Source organism: Dermacentor variabilis, chromosome 6, assembly GCF_050947875.1.
Source record: "Dermacentor variabilis isolate Ectoservices chromosome 6, ASM5094787v1, whole genome shotgun sequence".
NCBI classification, from domain to species: Eukaryota; Metazoa; Arthropoda; class Arachnida; order Ixodida; family Ixodidae; genus Dermacentor; species Dermacentor variabilis.
The window spans coordinates 179278850-179291206 of record NC_134573.1 but is presented as its reverse complement, the minus strand read 5'-3'; the positions used below and the strand labels follow the sequence as shown (position 1 = coordinate 179291206).

The following is a 12357-nucleotide window of genomic DNA, read 5'->3' as shown; positions in this document are numbered from 1 at the left end:
GACCGGTACTGCTACGTTAGGGTAAATGGTCAATAGTCAGACCGTTATGCGGTTGCAAGTAAAGTTCCTCAAGGGTCAGTCCTGGGCCCTATTTTTTTCTCGCTGTTTATTAACGAGGTTTCGGCAGTCATTCAAAACTCTTCAATTTTATTATATGCTGATGACGCGAAACTTTTCAAAGCGGTAAAAGATGTTAATGATTGCGCTGCTCTTCAGAAGGAGGTTGCAAATTTTTCGTTATGGTGCGCTGAAAACAAGTTGCTCATAAATGCATCAAAAACGAATATTGTAAGCTTCGCACGAAGGACTGACAGGACTTTATTTGGAGACGTTCTCCTGCCAAGAGTTCAGGGAACGAAGGACCTTCGAGTGTACTTCGATAGCTCTCCGAGTTTCTCGCCGCACGCTCAACAGACCAGGCAGCGTACGCTTCGAACGCTCGGCACAGTATGTCGGGTGACGAGATACTTCAAACAACCTGGGTCATTTGTAACTTTATATAAGAGCGTATGACTTCGAGTTCTTGAGTACGCCTCCGTTGTTTGGGGCGGCACTTGTAGATCAAAATGTGAACTTCTCGAACATGCGCAAAAAAAAAGTTCACATCTATATTTAAACATCGATTCTGTCAAAAGCCTCCTAAATCCATAGATAGCTAACGCAGACACTCACGTTACCTACCCTCACCTGTAGACGCGACAAATCGGATGTTCTTTTTCTTCACAAATACATGGAAAAATTTGTTGCTCGCTCTTGCTTTCTTATGTGCGCTTTTACGTTCCGTAGAAAATCACAAAGATACAGCGCGCCTTCCAGCCTTCCGATTTTTGTGGCCCTATATCTAGAGTGCAGGCGACGTATAACGGCCATTCAGAGTGCCTGGATATCTTCATCCCTAATTTGAATATTTTCCTGAAAGGAGTTGCAGAGGAATTTCAATTATTGAACAAGGACTCTCACATCTGTTGTGTGTTCCGTCATTCTGTAATCCTTTTTTTCTGTTTCTCCAATTTTTCTTTGTATTCTTTTCGTGTACACATGTTAAAATCTGTATTTGCGAAATTATTATTCGTTTTTTTTATGTGTGCGCGTGTGCATTTTCGTTTGAGGTTGCATTGCTCTTCCTGTGCATTGTTTTACCGAGTGCGCCAGCACCAAGGCCCTCGAGTTTGTTCCTGGGCACTTTAATAAACACATTTATTGATTGATTGATTGATTGATTGATTGATTGATTGATTGATTGATTGATTGATTGATTGATTGATTGATTGATTGATTGATTGATTGATTGATTGATTGATTGATTGATATAACCTTACACTTCACAGTTCACACTAAGCGCGTTACAATGCGGGATATGCGTTTTTTGGCTCTGTTTGCAGGCTATCGAGGCAATTCAATTCCCACACAGTTCCGCAAAAAAAAATAATTGTATACAACAATTCGTCTTCTTCAACTCGAATACGCGTCAGTCGTCTGGAATGGCATTACTAGATCCAACAGTGACATAATAGAACGGTTCCAAAAAAGTTTCTAAGCATATATCATCACCGCTTTGCTAACACGGACACTGGACCTTGTTCTAGCACTGTTGATTATTGTCATTGCCCTTACTTCGTTGCCGACGTAATCGCGCTGACCTTCCCTTTCTTCTGAAACTCCTTCACGGTATCTTCATCTGCCCCGAACTCCTCAATTGTATCATATTTCGTAGTCCGCGCAAGATCACCAAAGAACATAGATCGTTATATGTCCCTGCCTGTCACCACCAGCACTCAACCATGTACAGGATACAGAGTATTTATAACGCTTATTTCCATGATCATGGTATTTGATAGTGTTCTATTTGATGCTGTTCTTTACACGCTTTGCGTTATTGTGTCATAGCCTCACATATTGTTCCAATTGCCCTTCTCCTCCTTTTTCTTTTGTGCCTTGCTGTATGTACACTCTTCAAGAATGTTCTTTTTATTCATTGCTTTTTTTACTTATATTCCCTTGCCGTTTTCTTCTTTTTTTATGTATGCGCACGCCAGCGCCCGGCCCTCATGGTTGTTCCTGGGCACGGAAAGTCAATTATTGATTGATTGATTGATTGATTGATTGATTGATTGATTGATTGATTGATTGATTGATTGATTGATTGATTGATTGATTGATTGTAAGGAAGAAAGGAAAGCACCTTAACAGAGGAAGTGTAAGAGTGGGGTTGAAGATTAATATGCAGAAGACAAAGATAATGCTCAATAGCCTGGCAAGGGAACAAGAATTCAGGATCGCCAGTCAGCTTCTAGATTCTGTAAAAGAGTGTGTTTACCTGGGTCAATTATTCAAAGGGGACCCTGATCATGAGAACGAAATTTACAGAATAAAAATGGGTTGGTATGCATACGGCAGACATTGCCAGATCCTGACTAGAAGCTTACCGCTATCATTGAACAAAAAAGGTGTACAATCAATGCATTCTACCGGTGCTAACATATAGGGCAGAAACTTGGAGGATGACGAAGAAACTCGAGAACAAGTTAAAGACCGCGCAAATAGCGACGGAATGAAGAATGTTAGGCGTAACGTTAAGAGACAGTATAAGAGAGCGGTGTGGATCAGAGAGCAAACGGGGATAGCCGATATTCTAATTGACATTAAGAGAAAAAATGGAGTTGAGCAGGCCACGTAATGCGTAGGATAGATAACCAGTGGACCATTAGAGTTACAGAATGAGCGCCAAGAGAAGGGAAGCGTATTCGAGGGCGGCAGAAAACTAGGCGGGGTGATGAAATCAGGGAATTTGCAGGCGCAAGTTGGAATCGCTTCGCGAAAGACAGGGGTAATTGAAGATCGCAGGGAGGGTCCTTCGTCCTGCAGTGGACATAAAATAGGCTGATGATTGATTGATTGATTGATTGATTGATTGATTGATTCTGTCAACAGTGTTCAGACCGAATTGACCACCGAAAAGACATTTTCTAACTCTCAAACTGGTGCAGAGACAATAAGCTACGCTTAAATGCTTGCGAAATGGTGGTATTGAGTTATACGCGGAAAACACAATATGTGCAGTTTCCATACACCCTTTAGGAAGCTCCATTGCCCAGTGCCAATGAAATGAAAGCTCTTAGTGTGCGCGTCGAGAAAACGCTAAGCTTCTCTATATGCGAAACAACGTGCCCTTCGCACTCCTGGTATTGTTTGTCGTATACCGCATGATTTTCACCCTCCTGTTGCCTTTCTAAAATTGTATTCTACTGTGTGCCTTCCACTACTAGAGTATATGTCTCTGTAGTTTGGGGCGGAACGTGCACATCTAGTTCTGGCCTCATTGAACGCGTCCACAATAAATTGATATCCATTTTCAAGCACCGCATTTGCCGTTCAGGCGACCACATACCCAGCCCTGTCAAAAACTCGTGTACTTCAACTCGCACCTCCAAAATCTATTCGCATTAAATCTTTTATTTCTTTATAAGGTTGTCCATGGCATTATACGTTGGTCAAAACTTCTCGATCATGGGCAATGTTTTGTGCCTCAAAAGTGCAACATTCCGCGTTTTCTGCGCGGCCTTATGGCATTAAAGATTTTCCTATGGCTCGACTCCAAATAACATGTAACAAGTGTTCTACCTACACCAACATAATTCAGAGTTAATATCCTGTGTATAGCGTATATACTAGATCATCATGTAGGATTAACTCTTTCTTACGCCCGCCTCCTCGTTTTCTGCTTCCTTAATTGTTTCGGTATTTAGCATTGTTTTTTCTACCACATTTGTCTTCTCTGGATATTTTGTCTTGCGTATTCCTTTTTAAGTGCACCAGTACGAAGGCTCCGTAGTTGTTCTTGGGCACTACAATAAACGTTGATTGATTGATTGATTGATTGATTGATTGATTGATTGATTGATTGATTGATTGATTGATTGATTGATTGATTGATTGATTGATTGATTGATTGATTGATTATGTAGCATATACAAACACAATAAGGAGAAAGAAAAGCGAGCTAGCAACTGTATCCCAAAACGGGCTCCGCGACCACCCGCTTGCAAAGGAGAGAGAGAAAGTGAAAGAGAAGAAGGAAAGAAAGGAACGAAAAATAAAGAGAGAGAGGAATGAATGATTAAATAGAACACACGCTCACGCAAAACACGCGAACACGTGGTGAAATGGAGGCCATTCGCAGAGCCCTAAGATGAGGCCCCAATGTAAGTACATGTGTGCCACCTCCCTGAATTTCATTATGTGCAGCAAGAACGTGTGAAAATGTGATCTGATTTTTGTTCGAACTGTGTTTTGAAAACTACCGTGAGGTATGTGCACGGGCCCTTAGTACTCACACAGTGCAGCCTTGCGTTGACGACAATTACAGCAGGGGTGTCTACGACAAATGTACATAGCCATAAATCGACGAAACTGTCTTCGCGTTGTGATCCCTGTGCGGCACCATCTCCAAAGTGTCACCGTACTCGTGTCCCAGAGTGAAACACTGCACTTCACTTTCCAGTTGGTCCTTACACTTTACACAAAATGCTTCAAGCTAATGCGTTCAATAACATGAAAGGCTGAAGTGGGCTGCTCGAGTGGTTGTGCTTCTCGACATGGCCGAGCCCATCGCGTCCAGCTTACTTTCCTACAAGAAACTGGCTCGTTTGTGAGAGACTTTGCGAGGGACAGAACCTTATTGCTAATCCTGCTTGTGTATTTCTTACACTATTTTGTAAGTAGTGAGATCTGCGTTTTTTTTTCTTTGTGTTCCTGCGTGCGAGTTTTGCATTTGTTGCGTTCTCTATTCTTTGTCGTTGCTTTACTCTAGTCCTTGTGGCCTGTCATATTTGCTGTTTCTTTTCTCTTTACTTCTCCCCTTCCTATCTTCAGCTTCTTATTCTATGTCCTCTTTCCTAAAAAGTAGGCAGACGTTGTGCCCCTCTCACAGGTGACAGTTGTCAGCCTGCTCCCTGCCCATTTCCCTCTCAGCACCGTTGTACATGTGCGTTTTCATAATAATAATAATAATAATAATAATAATAATAATAATAATAATAATAATAATAATAATAATAATAATAACTCATATCTAACCCCGACCAAGTTGGTGTTGTCGAGAGGTTGAAGTGTCGTTTTCCATACGGAATCGAGCCTTGTTCACTGAGCTAAAAGGCTCAAAAGATCGAGCTTCAGATCGCTTCAGTAATCTGTTCAGGCATCGTTTTACTCGTATTCATGACCCGCCATGTCCGCTTAGTGACTTTGGCGTTGCGCTGCTAAGCACGAAGTCGTGGGAGTGAATCGCTGCCACGGCGGCCGCATATAGGGAGGGGAGGGGGCGAAAGGCGAAAACACCCGTGTACTTAGATTTACGTGCACGTTAGAGAACCCCAGGTAGATCAAATTATTCTGGAGTCCTCCAATACCACGTGCCTCATAATCAGATCGTGGTTTTGGCACATAAAACCCCATAATTCTTTTTTTTTAAATGTACTCGTATTCATTTCCTGATTCTAAATTCAATGCTATGAATGTAGCTGTTCATTTATATAAATGAAGGAAAGCAAATTTAGCTCCGAGTGAAACTGCACCGGATAGATAGACTCCTTGTACGGGGATGATTGGTTTTCTTTTTAACCTTTCCAAGTAAAAGAAGAAAGAAAATACAGGCTACGCGAACAGCTGCGTATCACCTTTGTCAAAATGGTGCGATAGCGACCTTACACTTCCCAAAGCCATCTTGAAGTGTGGCCAACAGACGGGGGTATACAATACACAGTATATAAATGTCATGTTTTTAAAGCAGAAACCTTTGCATATATACATGAGCGCGTATTACAACCTTAAAATAAAAAGCTGTTCTTTGCAGTAATGATGAACGGTAGGCAAAAAAAGAAAATGATTTAAATTCTAAGTGACCACTGGATAGTATCGCTCCCGACTGAACTTTGTGCGCTTAAGCTTTCATCCTTCTTTTTTTTTTGAGGGAGGGGGGGGGGATACTGCGCACATTAAACCTGTTATATGTGCATGCACGCTTTACTGCAGTCGCGGCTATCAGCTTTTGTACCCATCGTGGGAGCAGTTTTGTGACCCCATACACACAGCTACTACAAAATCGCTATTTACGTGTCACACCTGCGTGATTCTCTTGGCATCCTTGAAATTGACATTCTGTTGACATCCTGAAAGCCTTTGTCTGTTACAGAAATTTTCTGACGCTAACCAGAAAGAAGCGAAATCTTCTTACTCGTTACCCGAACTGACCAAATTGCGCATTTACACGCGCGTACGCACAGCTGGAGATGTATGTACTTTCCGCAGAACCAATCACCGAAATGAGAAATTAAGAATATTTTACGTGACAATGGAAGAGATGGGGGGGGGGGGGGGTTTCGTTCAATAGTTGGCGAAAACTTCAGTAACCGGCAGATTTTGACGATAGCGGGAACACTAACTAAACTTATTCTTGGGGAACAAAGCGGAGTGGGCACGCAGCACTTCACCGCAGCAGAACAGTTGCCCTCTCACCTTGCACTGGCCACCATGGTTCGGCGGGAGGAGACTGCTGTGGTGCTGATCGCCGTCGGTCGACGCGCTTTTGCTCCTTGCGTCGGAATGCTGCCGCTCGTAGCGCGCTGCTGCGGCGCTTTGCCACGACGCGGGTGCGTGTGCCCGACCCGACGCTGCGGACGTACTGTGTGCCGTGTCGAAGCGGCAGGGACGCGGTGGCGCGCGCGCTCCCTCCAGGCTGCAACAGCTGCGGCCGACTCGGGGTCATGTGACACGCATCGGCGAGGACGTCGGAACGTCGTCCAAGCGAAACATGCGAGCGAGACGGAGATGTACAGGCTGTATGATACAGCCGCATGTATTTCGAGTTGGTCAGTTTGATTTTTCAATAATGAGGTGCGGTTTAGGAGGTGTCTTTTCCTGTAAGAGAACGTTGGCAGGAGGCGCTGGCTGCCACTCTTCTTTAGCTTGCGCAGAAAATGACAAACTGCAGAAAGTGTCCCCAAGCTAAAAGAAAAAAAAATAACATTTTGAAGGACGCTTAAGCTTCGCCGTTTAGAGCGGAAATTCAAAGATCCCTCACTGCTTTCCACGCATCCGGACAACTGCAGCTTATGTACCCGCAATGTTGACCGGGAAACGCTGCAGCGGCTAACGCACGAAGGCGAGTTTTCTGATGTAAACACGGCCTCTTGCGTGGGCTGATCTCTTGTTACTGTTTCGCACTCTTAATATTTCAGTCTGAGAAGAGCCTAATATAAAAGGTATGTGCTGTTGGTGTATTACTATTTTTTTACGTGACATTTGCTTGTGGCTGTCATTCTCAAAATTCTGAGTAATAACTTTGTAAAGAATTAAAGACAAGCTATGAGCAACTTAGGTGATAAAAGTATGGTTGGGTATGCGTATTGGCGTAGCCGGGGGGACGGGGGTCAAACCCCGTCCCCTCTCCCACGGAATACAAAGTTTCAGGAGGTGGGCTCCGAAAGAGCGGCATGGATGAAAGGGGTGGTCCGAAGGGGGAGGAGGGGGTTGTCATGTCGTACAACTTTAGAAAAAAGGGGATGCCCGCCCAGATGACCGAAGCGCGACAACCGATTGCCTACGCGACTAAAATAGTCCCGCTAAAGAAACCGTGCTTGTAAGGCAGGTAATTCTCGATTTAGATGAACACTTTTGTATTTTGATGACTGGTTCGGTACAGCTCTCGTGATTGGAATGCTACAGCACATGCCGGATCGCGAGTGAAAAATAACCCCATGCCATCTCCAACGTTGAGCGTCGTCTGCTTTTTAGCTTCATTGCAAGGGACAAAAGTAGAAAGAGCAACTCGGTATGGCTTTTGCGCTGGTGTACATCTACACGGCACATTTACTACTAGTTTTCCGAGCTTAGAATGAATCAGTTGCTATTTAACAAGTAATTTATAAAAAACACAATGTATTTATCGAAACCATTCCAAACCTGGGGCGAGGAGACGATCTAAGCAGGAAAAGTACAAAAATGCTGCATTTATCGTTTTAAATAAATGCTCTTGGTTTTAAATAGGATAAAATTTATTTATTTTTTGGTCCTGTGTTTTCACAAACTTATTTTCAAGAATGTGATAGGGTTTTTTCGCTTCATCTTCAGGATCTTTCTTTCTTCCTTTCTTTCTCTCTTTCTTTCTTTCTCTCTTTCTTTCTTTCTTTCTTTTTCTTTTTTGCAAGCCTACAGTCTCGCCAGTTCGCGTAGCGTAGCGTAAGCGATGCTCGCTGCAACCTTTCGTCGCTGGATCACGGCTCAGAACGCACGTGGCACAAATGGTACATCGCAGGCTCGCAGTTATATTTCCGGCACGATAGACCACCACAAACAGTTGGGGAATTCACTCTGACTAGGGGCAGACACACACGACTGACGAGATTCGGCTCAGTTTGAGGGATCGCCAGCCGTTTGTGCGCAGCCGCGAGTAAGAGCGGGCGTGAGAGAGAAAATCTGGGGGATTTTGCTCCTTTAGTACTGAGCACTACGGAGAACGTTTCTTAGCGCGTGTTGTACCCGTTTGTCCCCTAGACATGCCGGCATTGCGGAATGCGGTCGAGTTTGTTTACGCTCCGCCGCTGGCTGCCCGCGCGGTGAGCCAGTGGGCACGGGCGCCCCATTTGGTGATCACTGTGTTTGAAGGGGAAAGGTTCTGAGTGGTGCTGCATAAGTCGTGGGTCGCTTTTTTTTGCCGCCATGACAAATTCGATTTTTTTTACAAACACTGCTCCAGGAGGGCACATGTAACCGGCAAACGGAGGCCTCAGGAGAGCACCTGAGGTTATAATAAAGCAGGCGGCGCAAGATCTCCTGGGCACCCAAGGAGTAGCGGGGGGATCAAAGCTGGAAGCAGGGCAGCCCGTGGGTTGCAGCCGCGGAGGCCGAAGCGTGCCAGGGGGTGTTCGCATAAAAAATAGGCTGTCCGCTATCATGGACAGCCGATCTTATACACCCCTGGCTCGCGCAGGCCTCGGCGAGCCCCAACCAACGGACTAGTCCTGGTTCAAGCTTTGGTGTCCCCGTTGCCGCTTTGGTGTCCTGGAGGCGCCGCCAATAATGCGAAATAATGGCACGTTGTTACAATTACTAAAAAAATACCACTGAAAAAATACAATTGCGTCCAGCCACCGCCTTGTACCGCTAAGTTCAGAACTACCGCGGCCCGCGACTTCTGCAGCACCAGTCAGAACTTTGCCTCAGAAGGTACGTCGGACAGGCCTTCTCGCGCCTGCGGCGCTGGTGCCGAGTCAGTCATCGTCACCGGCGGCCTTTCAGCCACTTGCGTTCAACCATGGTTGCTGAAGCGCTCTGCCTTCCAGATTTTCAATATATGCAGCCGGGGCTCCACTACGATCGCTACTGCTCCCACAGAAACATCTGTGATGTTATTTACGAAAGTATATTGCCGTAAGGCGCGAGAAAGCTATGATCCGCCACGACTGACTTTGCACGAGCGCCGCAGGTGCGGGACATTCTGTCCGACACAGCGGTCGCCAAATCGGGTGTCAGTGCCCGCTGCTTGACATATTTTACGGCGCCGGCAGCCAGCGTCTGAGCGTAAACAAACTCGACCCCACTCCGTAATGCCGGCACGCCTAGGGACAAACGCCTACAACACGCGCCTCCGTAGTGCCCAGGCAGAGTCATATATTCAAGGAGCAAATTAAAGCCCCCAGATTTTCTCTCTCGCGCCCGCTCTTTACTTGCGCCTGTGCACAAACGGCTGGCGATTCCTCATATAAATGTCTCGTGCAGGGTGTCTACCAAGTTGACATTTTCAAATTCCCTGAGTTTTCCAGATTTTCCCTGAGTACCTTTGCAAAATTTCCCGAGTGACACAGAACTTTGTTTTCTGTCAACACAGGTTGACGTCATGTCGCCCGATGCAGTCACTCTCTAGTAAGCATGTTAAAAAATAAAAAAACGACCTAATCCAGTTTGAATAGTAAGGAGTAATGTTTATTTTATTCAAAACAGAAAACTCAAGGAAGGGGTTAGTAAAATGCACAATTAATAAAATATCTTCGAAAAAAAAATATGGTAAAGCCCACTGCAAATTGAGTTGAACATCTTCAAATACAAATAAAAAGAAATGCGTACAAAAGCAAATATTTTTGAAAATGAGTTATTTCCATCAACTGATAGCAAGCTCATTGGTATTAGGCCCAAACTTTGTCACAAGTGAGATTCTTTCTCAACAGCTCATAAGTCAACCTTAACTGTCCTGACATACTCTCTTCCCGCACACAACGCCTCAGTGTTGCGTTTCACTGCTTTACAGAGTTTATTTTGGTTTTGGATGAGGGTCACTTGCATCTCGGCGTCAGCCAACGCTTTCCTTTTAGAGCTCAAGCTCCTTCAAAAAAGAAGCGGCACAGTTCATAACCCGATCATACCTCAATGCGACGATCATTTCTGTTCTCGTCCTCGTTGCGCCGCGTGTTCGCCCCACAGACCATTTGAAGCACCCTCTTGGTGAGTTGTGCAGTCAACGTCCGATTTTTAGACTCCTTATGGGCCGCGAAAATGTCTGAAAAAAATGAATGCATGCCTTTTATTGCCTCCAAGGGCTCAAATCACCACAGGCACGTCCAAAAAAGCTCTGACGACCTGCCAGTACATTTATTAGGCATATTGGTTCTTGTACTGTGACAGGAGACGGCGGGTGAACGCATGTATAATTAGTGAATACATACTGTGCCCCGTGACTTGCTAAGCTTCACTGCAATACTTTACGTATGCTTCACTGCGCAACATTTTTGTACTGAGGCGAAGCTGCCTTTTGGAAACCATTATTATGCAATGCGTCATGCTTTCAATTAGCTTCGAAGCCAGTAGCGAGGACTGCAGAGGCGGTGTCGGTGCCATTGCTGACAGCGGCGAATTCTTTCAATGAAAAACACGGCACCTAACGGCAAGAACCTTAATAGGGAACGTCGAAGCAGCTAGACCTCGCGCAGCCGCGGTAGTGGCTACGGCTACCAGCGGATCTGCGTGCGAGAGCGCGGTTCGAGGCGGCGAGATAATCAAAACGGCGGTGTTGGCTTTGATTATTGCCATTTCGGACCTGCGGTCGCGGAAAAATCTCCGAAAAATCGGACGGCGAAGGGCTCTTGTGTCAGAAATTTCAGACGTTCTTATACATTGACTCGATGGGGTACTTGGTGGTGCCGCGAAGCCGTCTGCATTATCGGACATGTCCCAAAAATCGGGCGTCCGGAAAATCGGTCGTTGACTGTGCACTGGCAACTCCTCCAGCCGACGACACGGCGTCAAAAACAATTCGTTACAATGGCTCTCTTTTACTCAAGCCAGCATTAGGGTGACTTTCGTCCCCTTTCAATAATATGACAGCTAATTTTCCCTGATAGAAGCACAAATTCCCCGAGTTCTTCCTGACTATTCAAAATCCCTGAGAATTCCCGGTTTTCCCGGTTTTCCCGGTTGGTAGACACACTGCGTGTGGGTCACCGGCCGTCCGGCTCGTGACGTCAGTCTAAAGTGCGGGTTCATTGGTTCAGGCTCGTGTGCATGCGCCTTGGTGAAGTAAACGCCCCTTTTTTTTTCTAAAGTTGTACAGTTTGCCCACAACAACTATAATAGTAGCGTTTCCTTGCTCCTCACGTCACCTTTTCCCTCCCCCCTCCCCCTTGTATTGCAACTGCGCACCCTGTGTGCCACCTCAGCCAAAAACTGACACCGCGAGAAGAGGCGTTTAGCACCTCGGAGAAATTATATTTTTGCATGGAATGCACAATTCAAGAGCTAGGATAGGATATTCAAGGCGCTAAATTCTCGGTCTAGATCGACCATGGCCCTCTTGCATGGCTGAAGCAAAGGTCGGAAAGAAACGGGAGACGAATGACATGGTCGCATTTTGCCGGAATAAGAATGCAGACGAGCTGGGCCGGAGCCATGAGCCCAGATTTTTTTTTCTTTAAGAAACGTGTTTTGTATGCATCGCTGGTAATGTTATTAAGTTTGGAATCTATTTCTGTTTAGTAGAGAGCTGACCACGACTAGAAAGGAGGAAGACAGACAGAGAGGTAAAAGATAGTAAAGCGATACGAGGATCATATAGCGTCCGGTAGGCGTGTCGCTCGGGCACACCGACGAGTGTGTCTGTGCGTGTGCCTGCGCATTCCCAGGGAGGTGTACGGACACAACGAAGCGAGCCCTCGGGCTGCCATGTGACATTAGCCATCACAACTAGAACGATCCCCGAGGCCGCGACCAAACATCGACGCTTCGGGCCACCTGACATCTGGTCACCTCAGGTCGGATCTCTTGGCGGCAGAGGTGTTGATTACGTCTCAATACCATCAATTGAACGTTTGC

General features: G+C 45.6%; 1 protein-coding gene across 1 annotated transcript in view; it reads right to left on the bottom strand.

Moving 5' to 3' along the window:
* LOC142585905 (uncharacterized) overlaps positions 1 to 6688 on the bottom strand; it is a 67980-nt gene extending 61292 nt beyond the window's left edge. The window contains exon 1 of the mRNA XM_075696991.1: positions 6514 to 6688. The gene's annotated coding sequence lies outside the window, so the exon portion shown is untranslated. The remainder of the gene's footprint in view (positions 1 to 6513) is intronic.
* Between the last annotated feature and the right edge of the window lie 5669 nt (positions 6689 to 12357).